The sequence below is a fragment of the Lemur catta genome, chromosome 3 (genome assembly GCF_020740605.2).
Source record: "Lemur catta isolate mLemCat1 chromosome 3, mLemCat1.pri, whole genome shotgun sequence".
NCBI classification, from domain to species: domain Eukaryota; kingdom Metazoa; phylum Chordata; class Mammalia; order Primates; family Lemuridae; genus Lemur; species Lemur catta.
The window spans coordinates 24367746-24387490 of NC_059130.1; the positions used below are offsets into that span (position 1 = coordinate 24367746).

A 19745-nucleotide genomic window follows, 5' to 3' on the forward strand; every position below is an offset into this window, starting at 1 on the left:
TTGTTTCCCAAGAAAAATGAAGGTACACATCCAAAAAAATTTCTACAAGAATTATTATTATAGCAGCATTGTTGATACTGTTATTGATACTAGGCATGTCTGACCATATCCATGTACTTTTACCATTGATTACTTAATATTTTCTTTACATTAATTCACTTTTTTTACTTAGAAAAATATATTTTTAAAATTAATTTTTTGTCACTACCATAACTGTAATAGCAGAATGAATTGTCATGAGCAGGATGCAACTATAAAGTAATGTTAAAATATTTTAAAATGCAAGCAAAAATATAGTGACTTGGCATAAAGTATAATAGATAATTTAATTCTCATAGCAGTAATTCAAAGTAAATACGATCTTCATTGTTACAGAGGACGAAATGAAAATGCAAGAAATTCAAAATTTACTGACATGACAGAGCTAGTCTGGGGAAGAGCCAAGGTCAAGCCCATGTCTATTAGATGCCAAAGCCTAACATTGATGCCTCATGAGATTTAAATAGATGTTGAATTACAGTGAATGACAACCTTGGCTTTCACAGGTGGAGAAGATGAGAACATTTTCCACCAGTTAGGACCCTTTGGGGGTCTTTGCTGGAAAGACAGAGGAGGTAGGGTGAAAGCAGAACTCACGAGCATCCACAAGCAATCCCTTGAGGCCTGGGCAGTGGAAGCCTTTAGAGTAACCTACAGCAATGCTGGGACTGGGGTGATCAATGTAAGAAAACCCAGCAAGAGCCAGGACATGAAATGGTTCTTTACTGGCTACTGGAAAATATTAAGGCCCTCGTCTCAGTCAAGGCTCAGGAACCACCTAGAGATCAGTACAAACCCAGGAGCTGCTCCAACCAGGGATGAACTAATGAACTAAAATGAATCTAATGCTGAGCAAGAGGTCAAGACATTAAAATCAGAAATTTTGGGTGCAACTGACTGAGCCACATGAATAAGCTAGATCAGCCTTTTCTAATCTGGTGGCCACTATGTCACATGTGCCAACTGAGTATTTGAAATGTGGCTAGTGTAATTGAGATACTGAATTTTTAGTTTTATTTAATTTTAACTAATTTAAACTTAAAATAGCCACATGTGGCTAATGGATACAGTAGAGGACAGCACACGTTAGAATATAACCATTATTTCAAAAAGCATTTGTTTTTATTTCCTTATAGCAATATAAAGATTTCATAAGATCCCACATTGAGTAACAATACTGAGTGGCTTTCTCCACCTGCTTAGATACAGCTGAATGTCAGTTCTGCCCCAGGGGGCTGTCTCTTCTGTCGCCTTTCCTTCCTCATCGTATCCCCACACCTTCTTCAAGGGACTGCATCAGCTCTCACAGTGGAGTCTCAGCTGCCTGGGTTGGTCACAGAGCTCTGCCCAGTGGTACCTTCTGCCAAGTCCTCCCAGGCTGATTTCTATTGCCGTGGCATGACATTGCCCCAAATGTGAGGTGCTATGCCTCACATGGGTTGCCATGTTTTTGAAGGAACCAGGAACAAAAAGGCAAATCTGGGCTTTGGTTGGTGGGAGACTACAAAGAGCTACGCAATATTTGTGTGGACTAGGTGAGGTAAGAGTAAGACAGTCAAGTCTGCATTTCTGGGTCACTGATAGAATTTTTGTCCCATCCCCACCTAGGACACTAGATTTGATTCCCAAGTAGGGTGTTTAACTGAATTTGGCAAAGCTAATTCCTCTGTTGGACAGACACGACTGCAGAATAAGAATCAAAGTCACAGAAACAATGGCCTTAGAGGACAGAAAAGGAAAAAGGTTTGGGGGTAAGATGGTGGAGCCCAGGGAAGTTCTGGAATCTCAGGGCCTTTGACTCTGGGTGCCATTGTCCTTTCATTCTCCAAGTTCCCCCTGAGGTGAAAGTGCATCATGGGGCAAAGCAAAAGGACTGCAAGTCTCCCAGACCTCTCAGAAGCAGGGGGTGAGGGGAAAGAACCCAAATGCAGAAGCAAAAAGGTTTAGACACAGAGAGAATTACAATGAGTTTGTAAATCATACACTGACTGGGAACTGGCTTTATTTAAAGACCAAGCTAGACTTGTCTTCCAACGGTTTGGAGCTAAATTTTCCATGGAAGTGTCTCCACTCCAGAATATATTTTCAAGCTGGATATATTGTGTATATAGAGGTTAATATGAAAAATTACATTAAATATTAGTAGTAAATGAGAGACTTTGAATGAGTTATCTCTCACAAGTTTACTCACAAAAAGGGAGACAGTCATTAGAATGTTGTTAAATAAGCAGAAGACCAAAAGTATGAGGACACTAAAGTATCACAATAAATATTTTGATATTAATTATTGACTTAATTTTGTTAATAGATATAGGCCAATGCATATTATCTTCTTCTCCTTATGTGAGTTTTACTAGATTGTGTCTTTCAAGAAATAGGTCCATTTCATCTAAGTTAACAAACTTGTGAGCATACAATTTTTCATAATATTACTTTATTATTCTTTTAATGTCCATGGGTTGAGTAGTAATGATCCCTCTCTTTCATTTCTTATATTAGTAATTTGTGTTTTCTCTCTTTTTTTTATTGATTAGTCTAGTCTGGTTTGGAATTTATCAATTTTATTGGTCTTTTCAAAGAACTAGCTTTTGGTTTTGTTAATTTTCTCTATTGTTTTCCTGTTTTCAAATTCACTGATTTCTGCTTACCTAGGATTTACTTTGCTTTTCTTTTTCTAGTTTCCTAAGGTGAACCCACTTTACATCCTAGCCTAGACCTAACCAAAAGAATAAGTTTCGATATTACTTTGTTAAACCTTAGCTAATCAAGTAGCTTTTTAATGACTTTTATTAAGTTATATCGAATATAAAGTGTACTAGATGTGCAGCTAAAAGACTTTACTGATATAAACTCACTTGAATAACCACCACCCAAACTAAGATGCGATATATTTCTGCCCCCCAGAAAGCTTCCTCATGCTTCTTTCCAGGCAATATTCCACAGAGTTAGCTTTTTTATTTTGTAAATTTATCACCATAAGTTAGTTTTTCCTGTTCTTTAAACATATATGTTCTGATTCATATAAATGGAATCAGAAAGTATATATTCTAGAAATTTTTTGGTGGGAAGGAAGATAGTCTGATTGCTTCCACTCAAAGCTATGTCTATGAGAATCATCCATTATTTTCCTGTAGTTCTTTATTGCTATGTATATTTCATCATATGGATATATCACAATATACTTATTCACTGTTCTTGGACATTTGAGTTGTTTCTGGATTAAAGCCATTTTGAATAAAGCTATTATGAACATTTTTTACATGCCTTTTGGTGTATATATGCACACATTTCTCTAGGACAGTGCCTCCAATAGAAATATAACACTAGCCACAAATGTAATTTAAAATTTTCTAGTAGACATATTTAAAAGTATAAAGAAACAAATAAATAATTTTAATATTATATTTTATTTAACTTGATATAGCCAAAATATTATCATTTTAACATATAGCATTAGCCATATTTCAAGTGCTCAATAGTCATACATGGTTAGTGATTATCATGTTGGACAGTGTTGCTCTAGAATTATTTAGCTAAAATTGTAATTATTGGGTTATAGCATATATACATATATGCCTAGATCTCTATCTATATGTATATCCATGTCTAGATTTATATCTATAATCACTTTTAGTAGACACCAATAATTTTCCAAAGTTGTTGAACCAGCCACACATTGGAAGTAAACAAGGGTTCCCAGTCTTTCATATCCTGCCAAACTTTGGTAGTGTCATTTGGTTTTTGTTTTGTTTCGTTGCTCAGGTTATTGAAATATGATTTACATAGAGTAAAATTCACTAGCATTAGATCGTGCTACATTTCTTTCCATGACATTGTATCTCTGCAAAGCTGGGTTTGGTGGTTGCTGGGTAAAAAGCAAGTACCCTCTGAACAAGTACCAAACAGGAACTGAGGATGGTAGTTTGAGAAAATTTGAGAAGTTGTGCAGTGCCCAACAGCTACATTCACCCATTAGTAAGTACAGCAGTTGGGGCTATTTAGGAATTAAATAAATTATGATTTTTCTTTCAATTTGTGTGTACTATTTTTTCAACTGACTACTATGTTGGTAGGACTTAATACCTATTAAGTTGTTTGGAACTAACCACTTAATAAACAGAACTGCCAGTTATTTCTTTCGGTCTGGGGACATTGTGAAAAAATTACTGGTATACTAAGGATGCCATAAGCAAAGAAAGTTTGGGAATCTCTGCTTTATATTCAATTTTCTAGGAAGTCTAGGCCTAACTGAGAGAATGGGGCTCAAAAATCAATTTGATCAATCTTAGCCAAACAGGTGAACTTTTAATTGATCAATTGACCAATTTTTTAAGTCCTTACTTCAAAAAAGATGAAATAGCTTTTGTATTGCCTGCCAGGGCAATTTCACTATTAGATAAGTTCACTATTTCCTTATTAGGTAACACATTTATGCTAATCTATGGAGTATCTAAAGCTTAGGCTATTTTATCTGTCATTTGCACCAACGTCAGTGATAAATTATGGATCAAATGTTCTAGTTTAAGAATAATGAGCCATAGCAGAAATCTTCATACAATACAAACTGGTGAAATCCAGAATCTCAGATCAGATCTTTACCATGTTAGGTTCTTAATAATATATGAGTAACTGCTTTGTTTTTTAGAAATTAGAATGGCCAGATGACCATGTTCACGGTTCAGGTAGCATATTGATTTGGTGAGCCTCAGAAATTCATTTGATTACTCAACAAGAACAATTTGAGGAACACATACAGAAAAGGCACAAAATAATTATTTATGAAACCTAAAGGAGCCAAATACTTTCTGAACACTTAGAGCATAAATAATGAAATCTCTCTTTTTTGGTAGAAATACCTAATTTCTCTTATTTTCCATTTATGTAAATGATTCTAGGAATCCATAAACTAATCTGGACAGTGCCTCCTTTGAATTTTTAGAGAACTAATTTGTTTACACTCCAGAGGAAAACAAATTATACCAATCTGTTTCCTCATACAATAGTTCATATTTATGCAGTGGAAAAACTCCCTTCAAAGTACTGGGCATTCTAAAGGAACTAATCGTATAAAGTAACATCATTTAAAGTGGAAAAGAAGCAATGGTATCTATTAAAAATAGTGGTAATATATGAAATGAAAGAATTAATCATGATTAAGTGTTTGGAGAAGACTCCTTGCTGAAAATTCAATTAATTTTGTGATAATCCTTTTCAGTTCAGCAGGACCTTCTCAGTACATATCTTTTGCATTATTGTCACTGAATTCTATCCATTTTTAAAAATTCATTTAAAAAGGACTTTTTGCCTTTTTAAACAAAAGGATGAACTAGTTTCCAGTTCTGAAAGTTATTTAAAAGATTATTAAATCTCAGTTTAAATAGTTGTCAGATGCCTTATCTTACTCTCTGGAGAAGCCTGACAAATACACACAGTATATTAATTAATTGCCTTATTGTAATGACACAATTATTTTTTCCCTCCTTTCTTCATCCATTTAAACAGTTGTGGAATTATTCTATCATTTAGGAACTTCGGTATACTAAGAAAGTGGAATATTGGATGTCAGAAATTCAGTTTTCTTTCTGTTCTAACATCCCTTTTAGGTAAAGCAATTTATTGAAGTCAGAGTTCTTATGGAAGAATCATTGTATATGGAGATCATCTTTGTGGATCAAAAGTAGATCAAAAGCTATTCCACTTTTGTAGATATTGACATTTATTGGGCCCATAGAATTTTATCCGGTATCATATAGATAAGATGTGAACCACTTCTCCACACTGCAGACTCAAATACCAGGAAATTCAAAAAACTCAGGACAAATAGCCAATCAAAAAAGACTAACAGACTAGATTAGCTATTATCTACCATCTAACAGAGAATGGATCCCTGTTAACTACTGCTCAACAGAGATCATCCCCAGATGTTCATTTCATAAAATCAAAGCAAGAATCCACATTACTACCACTGATAGGAGAAAATAATTGACAATGTGCAAATGAGTGAGAAAGAAAGACTTGTCTAAAAATTATACTTAGTGTGTAGAAGCCAAAAAGCTCAATTTCTGCCCATGAGATCCAACAGATGAACTGAAGGAAAATGAGCCAATAGCTGTAAGGATTCAGGTCTGCATGGGGTGTCCATAAGGTGCAGAATTATATTGGCTGTGTTGCTATGCCTCAGGTAGTCACATTTTTATGGAAATAGCAAAAAAAAAAATGTTAAGGAATAATAGAGACAGTGTGATGGTTAATTCTATGTGTCAACTTGGCTAGGCAACAGTGCCCAGTTATGTGGTCAAATATGATTCTGGACATTGCTGTGAAGGTGTGTTTTGGGTGAGATTAACATTTAAATTAGTAGATTTTGAGTAAAGCAAATTGCTGTCCATAATGTGGGTGGACATCATCCAATCAGTTGAAGATCTACATAGACAAAAGTCTGACTTTCCCTAAAGAAGAGTGAATTTTGTCAGCAGACCACCTTTGGATTCGAACTGCAACTCTTCTCTGGTTTTCCAGCCTGCCTGCCTACTTGCCAAGCCTCCACAATCATGTGAGTCTATTCCTTAAAATAAATAAAGACAAAGAGAGAGAGAGAGCTTATTGATTCTTTTTCTCTAGAGAGCCCTGACTAATACAGACAGCATACTAATTCACACTGGCCATTTATAGAAGAAAGAGTGGAGGGACAAATGTCAGGAACCAGTATTAATAAGTTTTTTCTTTTCTTGGATAAGCTGCTTGGCACAAAGCTATTAAAGAGGCAACTCTGGCCAGTTTTCTCTGGACCTTGTTGACAAAGTCACCACAGAAATCAAATACAGTTATACAAAATATCATGGAAGTTTAGCTGAGGAGCAGATGGGGAGATACCCTATTACTTAATGTCCACCATGTCATCTATTGTATTACTCCCTTAGTTAAGAGGGCACCACTCCCTGTATTAGAATACCATAGACAGAGGCATATAAAGTTTGCTGTGCTAGAAAGAGTATGAAGAAAAGGATTCTGAGTTGAAAAAATAAAGTATAAATTGGTAGCACTCCTATGGAAGGCAAATTTACAGAGTTTATTACTTAAATGAAAAAACATACTGTTAGCCGGGCATGGTGGAACTTGCCTGCAGCATAGCTACTTGGGAGGCTGAGGCAGGAGGATCGTTTAAGCCCAGGAGTTTGAGGTTGCAGTGAGCAATGATTGAGCCCCTTCACTCAAACCTGGGCAACAGAGGGAGGCCCTGGCTCAAAAATAAACAAGCTATGGACACGCTTGAAGCTCTGACTTGGGTGGGGCAAAGGCAATATATGTAACCTAAACATTTGTACCCCTGTAATATGCTGAAATAAAAAAATATTTTAAAAAACTATATGTGATATAGCAATTGTACTTCCAGGACTCTACCCGATAGAAATACTTTTACAAGTCGCAAAAGGTATGATGATGATGACCGCAGCATTATTTGTAATCATAAAGTTATGAAACCAACTTAATTTCAAAAACAACATGTAAAGGGTTAGATAATGTAATAAACAAAACAAACCCCAATAATAACGCAAAGGATAATGATAATAATCTTGATTGTACTGATAACATCCATGGAGCAATTACTAAATCTAGGCACATTCTGCAGATAAGGTATTGCTACCATTCTCATATTACAGCCGAAAAAAAAAATGAAGTACAGAAAGTTTGCTAATAGCCCAAGGGAACACAAGAAGAGAAACAAGCAGAAGCCATGTTCCTGAGCACAGATTACACCAGGTCTCTTATGTTCCCTGGTCCAAGAAACTTCTGTCTCCCAACTACATTTCTTTCCAGCAGATCTTTTGCTAAGATAAGTCGCCGCTAGACGAGAGGAGGGTAAGTGAGGTATCTTAACCTTTACCAGAGTGAATCCACCGGGACCACTTGGATGTCAAAAAAGGCTTGCAACGTCCCTGGGTGGGCTTGAACCACCAACCTTTCGGTTAACAACCGAACGCGCTAACCGATTGCGCCACAGAGACACGACTGAGTGGCTTTTTTATATTCTAAGAGAGGGTACATTCTTACTAAATGCTAGCCAGTACTACCAATCTTTTGCAATACACCTGGGAAATTCCAAAGCCCCAGAAAAACGAAGCAATTACAGCGACAAATGCAACTGTTCGTCACGTCTGAAACGAGTACATTGGATGATTCCGAAACCAGAGGGGCAGCTGAATGACCTTCGCCCCGCCTTGCCCCTCGCCTGCCTAAAGAAGCCAGAGCCTCCGGAGACGTCGGGACAGCGACCCCCGTCTTAGCAACTGGGGCTCACGGGCGGCTGAACATCCAGGGCACTCAGTTAGGACTTCTTGAATTATTACATCTCAGAGACCGAATATAAAAACGGACAGTGGCCAGACCATACATAAAAATAGAACTGTGATCCACAAGCTGGGGCTACCTGCCCAGGAAATCAGTCCCCTTATCTACAGATAAATAACCCAGGAAGCCAGATCTGCTATAAGTCAGATTTGTAGGAAGACGAGCTGTATCTCTAATAACAAACCATAACGTCTTTAACAATCGGCTCAAAATGTCCAGAACTTGATTAATAACTGACAGCTTCCCTAAATTTTTGTCCCACTTGCAACTTAGGACCAATCAGAGAAAGCCAAATATACACTAATCACACAGGACGCCCCGCCTCTAGCTAGCTCGCCTGCAGCTGCTTCAAGCCAGCAGCCTCCCTCCCACCAGGGCACACACACCTGCAGCCTTCCCTTTTTTCCACTGTAAAGCTTTCCCGCTCCTCCGCCTGCCTTTGAAGTTCTGTCAAAAATGCAAGTGCCGGTGTCTGTGTCCCTCGCTATAGCAAACTCATTTCCTTGATCTCCCTTTCGTCCTTTGAAGAATTCTGAGAGTGAAAAATAGATGAAAGGTTTTTCAAAGGGGGAAGTTCTTTTTTTTTTTTTTTTTTTAAAAAAAAAAAGGCTTTGTTGTAGTTAATTGATCTCCAAGCTTGCAAAGTCCCATGGGGTGGGCCAGGAAGGGGCCCACAGTGCACCATCTGCACAGCTTGAGCTCCATGCCTTTAACTGAACTGAGATTAACTGAACTGAGATCCGAGGGTTGTGTGGGGTTAGTGGGCAGGAGAGGGAACGGGGACAGGGACAAAAGGGAAACGCGAGCAGGAGAGAAAGAGCAGGTGAGGCATGGACAAGGACAATGAAACCCCCCAGGAGGCTTGTACAAAGGCCGGATCCTGAGAGATGAGAATTGCTTCTATTATATATTAGAATGGAGATGAGTTTTAAAAGGACACAAAAGAGAGAAAACCTCAAGAACCTGCACCTACTCAAGAACAAAACAGAAAAATATCGTGGATGATTTCCAAAAGAAATATTAAAAGCATATTAGCCACCAGCAGGCTTCTCGTGCGCCAGGATGGTATGGCATAATGGTTAGTACTCGGCGCTGTGGCCGCAGCTACCTCGACTCGAATCTGAGAGCCACAGTAATATCTGGCTTCTTTCTTGGCAAGATTTGATAAGTGTTTTCCTTTCACTTTTTAAATCCCCCGAACGGGCTGCGCCCCTTAGCTGCAGTCTGAGGTCAGGCTTTACCGTGGCGCCCCAGCCTGCGATGGGCAGGAGGGAAAACCTAGGGCGCAGTCGGAGGATGGTTGGCAGGTCCCCACGTCTGAGCATGCGCAGGAACCCTCCCACCAAAAGGTAAAGCGACGACTCTCCGGGAACCTTGTCTGCAGCTTCAGCCACTGTAATGGTGTAGTAACACCTTGTTTTTTTCCTGATCGAGATATTTCAAATGTCAGCGAGGCCTTTTTAGACGCAATAACAACGAGGTTTTTATGAGTTCGCTTTAACAGTTATTTTACAATAAAATCTAATAAGATAAAACCTAATAAATATAATAAAACCTAAACTCAATATCATGCTTCGCCTCTACCCCAGTTTTTTTGCTAAAAGTACACTATTGAAGTGTAATTCACACAGAGTAAAATGCAGAAATGTTAAGTGCACAGCCCGATGAATTTTGACAAAGGTAACTATCACCTGGATCAAGTTATAGACATTTTCCATTAGCCCAGAAAGGTCGATAGAGTCAATTCACACCCACCTTCTCTTCACTTAAGAATACCATTCTGATTTCTATCTCTGCATATTAGTGTTGACTGCTTCTGAAATTCACATAAATGAATATATATTTTTGTGTCAGACTTTTATTTCATGCAACATAATGTTTTTGAGATGCATCTGTGTTGTTGAGTGAATTATTTTGGTGTTATTGATGAGTGTTATTCCTGTGTGTGAACACACCACTGTTGATGGACAATTGGGTTATTTCCAATTTTGGCTACTATGACCAAAGCTGCTATAAATATTCTTGTACAATTCTTTTTGTAGACATATGCATTCATTTTTCTTGAGTATATATGTTGTAGTGGAATTGCTAGGTCATGGGTTAGGTCTAGATTTAACTTTATCAGAACTGTCAGTTTTCCAGAATGGTTGTGCTATTTTACCTTCTCACCTGCAACACAGCAACAGTATATAGTTACCCCACATTCTCGTCAGCACTTGTTCTCTGTTTTTAAAATTTACCCGTTCTGGTGGGTGCATGTCTTAGTCTATTCAGGCTGTTATAACAAAATAACTTAAAGTGGGAAGCTTATAAACACAGAAATTTATTTCTTATAGTTTTGGAAGCTGGTAAGTCCAAGTTCAAGGTGCCAGCAGATTCAGTGTTTGGTGAGGGTTCACTCTCTGGTTCACAGACACTACTTTCTTGCTGTGTCCTCACACAGTTTATAAAGCCACTAATCTTATTCAGGAAATGGAGCCCTCATGATCTGATCACCTTCCAAGGGCTGGAACCTCCTAATACCACCATCTTGGGGATTAAGATTTCGACAAATAAATATGGTGTTGATGGTAGGGACACAAATATTCAGAGCATAGCAGTGCATAAAGGTATCTCACCATAGCTGTGTGCAGTGGCTACATCTGTAACCCCAGCTACTCCATAGGCTGAGGTAGGAGGAGCTCTTAAACCCAGAAGTTTGAGACCAGTCTGGGCAACACAGCAAGACCCTCATCTCCAAAAAATAAAAGAAAAAGAAAAGAAAATGATCTAATCATGGTTTTCATTTGTGTTTACCGATTAAGTAATGATACCGAGCATCTTTTCTTAATGTCTTTTGGCCATTTATATATTCTCTTTTGTGAAGAAAGCCTATTCAATTATTTTGCTCATTTTTAAATGGCTTGGCTTTTATTACTGATTTCTAAAAGTTCTCTCTATATATTCAATATTTGAGTCATTTTTTCAAATAAGCATATTGCAAATATCTTCTTCCAGTCTGTGGCTTGCCTTTTGATACTTTCTTATGGTAATTTTTGATGAGCAGAAGTCTTTAATCTTGGTGAAATCCAAGTTCTTAATTTTTTTCTTTTATGATCTCTGAGACATCTCCCCTACTCCAAGATGGTGAATATATTTTCCTACATTTTCTTCCAGAAATGTTTTGTGTTTTAGTTTTCATGTTTAAATCTACGATTCTTCTCAATTTCATCTCCTGATGTCAGCACAATACTTAACTACAGAAGCCAAGGCTTGCAGAAAACAATCCAGCCTCTCGGAAATTTTTATAATCCTGATGTAATAACATTCACAAGGGTTTGCTGCTGTGCTCTTTGGTAACTACAGATCCTGTGCTTCCATCCCTCATTCCCTCCTCCTTTTGCCTTATCTCTTCTTTTCTCAACTCTTCTCACCCCTACAGCTGAGAAAACCAGAAATACCTCAAACTGAGAAGAAAGACCTGATATAATCTGTGCTCAAGCCACACCTGTGTTCTGGTTTATAAATCTAGTCCTGCCCTTGAGAGGCCTTGGACAAGCAACTTAAATGTTATGTGTCTCAGTTCTTTCTTCTGTAAAATGGGGCTAATAAGAGCAGTCTACTTCATTCTGCTGTTGTTAGCTGTGTCTAGATTTAGGAGATAATCAATAATGTTATAATCAGGAGAATCATCATCCTCATTATCATTATCCTTTGCATTATTTTTGAAAGCCATAGTGTTGATATTTCACATCTTAAATTAGTTTTGGCTCTTCTAGAAATTCCTATAGATGGATTCATGGACTATGCACCTGGTCGTGTCCAGTTTTTTCTTTATGCATAATGTCTCTGAGTTTTATTGATATTGCTGAGTATACTAGATATTCATTCCTTTTTATTGTTGAGCATTCCATTGCATGGATATACCACAGTTTGTTTGCCAGTGGCCTGATGATGGACATTTTGGGTTGTTAGTAGTTTTGCTATTATGAATAAAGCTGCTATAAACATCTGACGTGTGGACATATGTTTTCAATTCTCTTAGAAAAATATGTAGGTAAAAAATTGCTAGGAACAAAGGGATGTTTATGTTTAAATTTATGAGAGACTGTCAAATCAAAGTGGTTAGAACATTTTACATTCCTACTAAAAACATATGGCTTCTGGTTGTTCCATATCTTCACCAGGATTTGGTGTTTTTGGACTTCATAATTTTAGCCAAGCTACTGGGTGGAATGGTACCTCAATGTGATTTTAGAATCTATTTCCCTGACAGCTAATGATATTGGGCACTTTTTTATGAGCTGGTTGACCATTAGTATACCTTCCTCTCTCACGTGTCTGTTTAAGCTTTTGCCCATTTTCTAAGATAAGTGTTTCAGTTTCTAATGCCAAATTGTAGAATTGTAGGAGCTAATTATATATTCTGGATACAGGTTCTTTGTCAGATATGTTTCATGACCATTTTCCTCCTAGACTATGGCTTGCTGTTTCACTTAATGGTGTCTTTTGATAAGAAGACTTTTTAATATTGATTATATCAAATTTATCACTTTTCTTATTTATTATTTTCTTCCTGTGTAACATGTAGGAAATACTTGCTTGCTGCCATGTCATAAGGATATTTTCATGTATTTTCTTCTAAAATGTTCTAGTTTGTATGGTTTGGTCTGTGATCCAACTCAAATTAGCTTTTGTGTATATGGTGAGGTAGGGATTGTGGGTTTTTTTTTTTTCTTTCGCTAGTATAATAGATACCTAATTGATCCAGCATTATTTGTTAAAATGACACTCCTTTCCTCATTGAATTGCTTTAGTGCTTTTTTTTGAAAATCGGTTGACCATATTATGTGGGTCTGTTTGAGGTGTCTTAGTTCCGTTCCATTTATCTATGCATGTATCCTTTTGCTACTCTCACACTGTTTTGTTTATTGTAATAAACAGCTTAACAGTAAGTCTTAAAGTCTTCCAGATTTGACTTTTTCACACAGGTCAATAAATCTGAAATGTGTACGTACTGTGGTGCCCCCATGCAAATCAAAATATGCTGTCACTTAATCCCTCTCATTTTACTGTAGGACATATGCCCTCATGTACAATGGCTGAGCCCTTAGCCAAAGATCCTCTATTGTACCCTCTGGAGAAAATAAATCTTCAGTTACCTTCAGAACTAATCTAGAGGTAAAATGTCTGCAACACTCAGCAATGAGTAGATTTTTCTTGAAAAAGAAGTTCAGTTTTCACTTGCTTTGGCCATAGAAATTTTTCTCTATTATCTATGAGCATGAAATACACTGTTTGGTTTGCAATTTTATGTTCTTTGTAGGAAGAAAAACTTTGGTGGAAACAGTCAATATATAATGACATTTTATGAAACTTTGTCATTTACACAACAGCTTCCTTTGCTGCTTTTGTAAAAATGACATACAGTGGGCTTTATATACTTGTTATACAATTTTTAAAATGTGTTTTAAAATTAAAACTACTAAAATTAAAATATTCATCATGAATGTCCTACATTCATCTTAAGTTCCACCAACAGTGCGCTTAAAATAAAATGGGCCCAGCCTAAGTATACAAATCTTCGTGGCTAAAGTGCAGTTCCTACATGTGAGACATTCTCAACAGTATTCGCTTGCCCTGGCATAGTGATTTTCGTGTTTTTCCCGCACCCGAAAGTCCTCAATTCAAACTTGTAAGAAATTTCTTTCGCTAAAAGATCAAAGTATTCTTTCGTCAAGTAAGGGCAGTTTTATAAATTATCGCTTGCATCCTTGGAATGCACAGAAAGCTTGGGGAGAGAGATCAAGCGCTACAAATTCAAGTGCTACCCAGCTGGGGAGGTGGGGGGATAAGTACTCACTGGTAGCCAGGCCAAGGTTGTCTGCTTTGCCTGCTTTGGCTCCAACTGGAGACCGTAACTCGGTTCGACCGCAACAGGCGGACCTGGTTTCAGAGAAGCCTGACTTAATCCTCGCTGTGCCTTTAGATCGGCAAATCTCATAGGGTTTCTGCCCTTCCTTTTGATCTATTTCCACCTCGTGGACAGGACCCACTAGGGCGGCCGCCCCCTTTCCCTACCGGTCCCTCCCTGCCTGGGCGTGTCAAACTGACCCGGGACGTTACCGCCAGCGGGTGAGAACGAGAAGAGCCAGGACGAACCACAAACTCTCCGCGTGCGTCCCCGCGCACCTGCGGCTCGCGGGCTCCTGGCAACTTGAATACACGCAGCCCGAGTCTTCTCTGCAGGTCACAAAGGATGTGGGGGCTCCCAACCTGGCAGGAGGAACCGCTCTGACGGGACCTAGCCCTGCCCCTGGCTGGTTCTCGAACACAGGCCTGGAGAGGCTGATTTTGACAGGTAGAGGCAGCCCAAACCCCGAACCCGAGATTAAGGGCCTTAAACCCTAAAGTCTCAGTGAGCCGCGGGTCTTGGGTGGAATCGATCTCCAGGCTTTGTCGTTTGACAAAATTCAGAGACCAAGAAAGAGAAAAATTGTGTGGATCGAAGTCCATAATTAACCAAAGAGGAAAGACGATTTCCTAACTAATCGTATATGGGTTCTGAGAAAAAGACCGGCGTCGAGTTTTGCCCCAGCATATGGAAGGATGGCGTTGCCATCTACTAAGATGAGAAAACGCAGGCGCAGCAGGTTGTAGGGAGAAGATCCGGAATTCAACTCAGAGCCCTAGGGTCTGCCTTGAAAGAGTTTTCTATCCTATCCAGGCCGTCTCCGTTCCTGCCTCCATTTGAGTCCTTTATGATGTTGGGGATGCTGCGGTCTCGGCCCCTTCTCATCTTGGTACCTCCCCTCCAGCCTCCTCCCGGCGACCTTGTGCACTGCCCCTGATCCGGCGACAGTCTCTCCACACGCCGTAGCCTAGCAAAGGCGCATCTCTAGGTCAGTCGTGAGGTGTGGTGGGGTCAAAGCAACTTGCTCCAGAACTTGGAGACCTGGTGGGCTTCACGGGAGCGCTACTGGAGGGGCAGGGGAGGCGGAAGCTTGGTAGCCGCGCGCAGGCTCGCAATTTGGATAAAGCCAGGCAGAGAGGGGACCACCTCCTGGAACAATTCCTTGGAGGAGCGGGCAGCACCTGGAAGGGTAGACTGAGCTTTCCAGAGATCAGTGCAAGGGTGGATTCTGCTAAAAGGGTTAAAAAGAAAAAAAAAAGCATATAGCATTTGGCTCCCTGGTAGTCTAGCGGCCGGGATTTGAGGCTTTCACCGCGGTCCGGTTCCATTCCTGGTGAGGGGAAGGGGTCTCCAACTCATTGTGAGGTGTTATGTACTGTGTTTGCTATCTACCAACCGCTGTCGCTCTGCTTTTCAAAGACTGTAGAAATGAAGTTAATTTTGATCCTAAAATTGAAACTATTTAAGTAGGATACATTGCAGGTAGGTGAAATTTAGTGTTAATTTAAACTTCTAATGTATATTGCTTACCAACGTATCAGCACCAATTACGCGCCCAAAAATTGTGAGACTGCATTTCCCCAGACATTTAAAACCAACACTAGAAATAATCAATCTTTTAGATGTAATTTTAAACTTTATTTACCATCGAATGATCTCTTTATAGTCAATTTCCCCCTTAGCCTATAAACCCACAAGTAACGGAAAAACTGCCTAGCATTTCAGCAAACTTGAATTTGAAACTCTCTGTTCTCTTCTGTATGGGTGTTTACCCTTTTCTTCCAGGTAAGATTGGTCACAATAAAAAATCAATAAATGTAATAAAAATGTATGCCTGGCCTTTTTGCTTGAAGTGTTCTCTCTGGTTCTAAATTTTGTGGATGTGATGCTGTTGCTCAGATAATCTCATGGATATGCTTGAAACTTTAGGAACTTTGGAAACATGGTGCACAGAAAGGTCTCAAAATCCATCCTTTGAAGGGCTGGCAGAAGTAAATCAGCACCAGTAATAAAGGCAACAGCTTCTGAAGGCCGGTTGGAACCAGAGCAGATTTTTAAAATCCAAACAGGGGTTGTTTTCATAATTTAGTTTTCATTTTGATGGACACTTTATCTATTTTGACAAGTACATTAGTAGGGAGAAATTTCTTTATTGGAGCATCAATTTCTCTATAATTTTTGTCTCTCTTAAGAAATTTAATAATAATACTGAATTTAATAATATACTAATATATTATAATAAAATAATATTTCACATCCTAAATTATTCATGTTGGTTTAGTTAGCTTATGCTGTCATGTGTTGCCCACTGTATAACATTACCTGATGAGTTATGTTCAACTATGTAGTAATACATACTAATACATATACACAGAGATAAAATAAATATGTGTAATTCAAAAAGAGAGATATAATGGGAAAATGCTGGTAACCTCTTAGGTAGTGTAGTCCTAAAATTAGCTGAATTTATGCCTTGTTCTCACATACTTCAGAAGTCTATGCTAATATTAAAATGGCATTCCTTGGCCAGCTAAGTTGCCTATTTCCTGGCCCAGCATGATACACGGAAGGAGTGAAAATGGGAAGAAAAAGGTCATTTTGGAGAACTTGCCTAATATACGTCTCCCTTATCAGTATTTGGAATGACATCAGAAAATCAGAAGGAAATAATCATGTAGAAAAGGCAAATTTTCTGCTCTCCTTCTCCCCCTCCCCCAATCCTTAATACACAAAGGAGGACCAAATGCTCTGCTCATTCATCACATATCAGGACAGATATTGCACTTAGTTTGCTAATGTTTGGGGACACAGTATATTAAAACATCATACAAAGGGGTATAGCTATTACTGACCCCTTTCTACCTAAGTATCAAAACAGGCAATCTGGCTGGTGTCAAGCAGAGCTTCTGACCCATGCTTTCTTTCTGGTCCTCTCTTCTCAAGGACTTACACTCATCAGATTCATGTGGGGAAGTTTGGTAAAGGTTGTTCTGTGCTCAGACAGAAGGAAAAACCCCTAAGACCTTGAAATAAGCCTTAGGCTCTGAGCCAGTTTACTGGAATTCCCTACACAGTGGCATAAGCCCTACCAATAGCAACTGTGATTGTCCACACTTTGCCACTTTCCTATATGTGCATATCTTCCTCAGGAACCCCCACACTAACCAGAGAACCTAGGCTATTGGCAGATGAGATTTGGGAATTCTTTGGTCCTCTGGCCAAACACTGCCAGTTAGAACTTTAATTCCACCATTTTTGAAATTACATACAACAAATTTTAAATACTATTTATTTTGGAGAGTTCAGTTTGGAGGCAATGGAGATTATTTATTACTCAATGTTATTTCTGTATTTTTCAAATTTTCACTATAACACAGATTTCTCATAAAAAATATGGATCAGAAGATAGTGGAATAACAATTTTTACTCTAAAACAAACAGGACAAACTTTGGCAGGAGTTAAAAGTCTGACATGTAGCGGTGGCTTCTATAGCAGAAATACAGAGTCCTTTACCTTGTGAGCCATAGTAGCTTTTTGTTTTAGGAGTTTCCTCCCCTTTTTGGCTGCCAGAGGGATTGAGCATTGTGAATTCATCAGCATAGTTCCAAGAAACTACTTGGCAAGCAAAGCATTGAATTTTGTTGGGGTTTATCAGTTATCCCTGCTAGCAGAGATCTGAAAACACTCCAGTCAGAGCTGTTGAGTTTTTTAAATTTTGACTTGCCAACCAACAGGATGTTATTTATACAGTGAAACTTCAGACATCAGAGGCTATAGGCACTCATGCTAAATTTTGACCCATCTGCTGGTGGCAAATGTTAAGGCAATTTGCCCCATTAGCACTTTTTTACACATGACAGTACCCTGAACAGAAGACTTTCCTCTAACAACTTAAGAGCATTCATTGCATAAGCATGTAACTCATCACTTTCAATTATATATTTTCACAACTATACATTCAATCGACTCACTTACAGCTTTACTTTTCTCTTTACTGCAAGTTTTACCCAAACTGTCAGTTGAATTCACACTCTCTTTTACAGGAACTCGGACCAAGGAGTTTAACACATGCACTTGACAGAGTTACAACAGCAGCTGTCAGGAGACCCTCTCACCTCAGGGAGTGCAGGGAGTCCTGACCAGCCTTCAGGGAGAGTTGGAGCAGTGGGGATGCTTCTTTCCTGAAAGTACCTGAGTTAAGATGAGAGGAAGAGAGGGATTAGGGGCACAAGGGCAGCAGCCCCACTATAGGAAGTACAGCTCTGCAACTGCTTTTGGTTTTAAAAGGCTCTCCATTCAGTTTCAACAAACTTTATACAACCAAAATGTCATCTGAGTAGCTGGTTTCAATCTTCCCTTGTTGCCGTTGAGCCTCCAAGCATTCGTTACCAATGTAGGACAATAGGAGGACCCTTATTCCCCCACTCACACTTACCACTTTGGGAGGAAACATATGCTACCGATGCTAGGGGCCCTTCTTAACCACCCCCCACCCAACCTGGCCCACACAGTCCCTTCTGTCTTTTCTCCAAGAAGGCATTGTGACCTTACTGACCCCACGCTGGGCAAAAAATTTGCTAAGTGGTCAAGAAGTCCCTATGCAGCATAGTGGTAAGTGGTCTTGTCACACTTCTGTAGAATTGACCAGTAAGGAGACAACAAGCTCAGATGAATTGAGGTAGTTTATCACTTATACACACAGCATAAGCAAGATTAGCATGTTGGCAGCTCCCCACATCCATAATCCCACAGCAGTGCACCAAACTGGAGGTAGCAGATGACAAGACAATGTAAGTGACGGGTTGCTCTGTCATAAAGGAGCTAATTTTATATTTCAGCTAAGCAGCTATAGTCTGTAGTTGTATCCTGAGCAGGGTGGGAGCAAAGTAGAAGTTTTCATGGCCTATCAGAACAAGGTAAGAAATTGCCTGCGGGTAGCCTGCTACAAGACAAGGAACTTCCCACAAGAGAACAGTAAGAAATAGCCTTGTGATAGCTCCTCACAAGACTACCTATCTTGCCATGGTCCAGGAGGGCATCCGGGCAAGGTTTGGGTCAGACTATGATTGAGCCTTGCCCTATGTGTCCGATGTGGAGAAATACAAACAGAGCCATTCTCTTATACCTTGAACCTTGGAAAGTGCTTGATTGGATATAACATCCTTGGTTTGTATTTTCTTTGTATAAGTTTCTTGAAAATGCTGGTTCACTGTTGCCTTGTCTTGTATGTTCGTGCCCATCTAATTCAGTTGCTTTCGTAACTTATTTCACAGTGATGCCTGGAGAACTTGAGGATGTTTTCTTTATCTTAAAAATCTAATAATTTTACTATGATATTGCCTTGAAGTTGATCATCCTGGGTTACTTTTTCCTGATATCTGATGGGCCCTTTCAATATGCCTCATCACATAAGTAATCTATCATTTTCATTTTTATAAATCAAGACACTAGATTGTTCTCCCT

The 19745-nt window shown here is 39.0% G+C and overlaps 2 protein-coding genes and 1 non-coding gene across 4 annotated transcripts in view; 1 reads left to right on the forward strand and 2 right to left on the reverse strand.

Moving 5' to 3' along the window:
• Nucleotides 1-14469, reverse strand: part of LOC123633893 (myomegalin-like) — a 31159-nt gene extending 16690 nt beyond the window's left edge. Inside the window, exon 1 of the mRNA XM_045544897.1 lies at nt 14231-14469. The gene's annotated coding sequence lies outside the window, so the exon portion shown is untranslated. The remainder of the gene's footprint in view (nt 1-14230) is intronic.
• Nucleotides 7972-8045, reverse strand: TRNAN-GUU. The gene has a single exon. It is a non-coding gene; the product is annotated as a tRNA-Asn (tRNA).
• A 74-nt stretch (nt 14470-14543) lies between the features above and the next one.
• Nucleotides 14544-19745, forward strand: part of FCGR1A (Fc gamma receptor Ia) — a 41639-nt gene continuing 36437 nt past the window's right edge. The window contains exons 1-2 of one of the 2 annotated variants that reach the window (XM_045544893.1): nt 14544-14728; nt 15095-15269. The gene's annotated coding sequence lies outside the window, so the exon portion shown is untranslated. Of the gene's footprint in view, nt 14729-14789; nt 15270-19745 lie in introns of those variants that run through there. The other variant, XM_045544895.1, reaches the window with a different exon arrangement.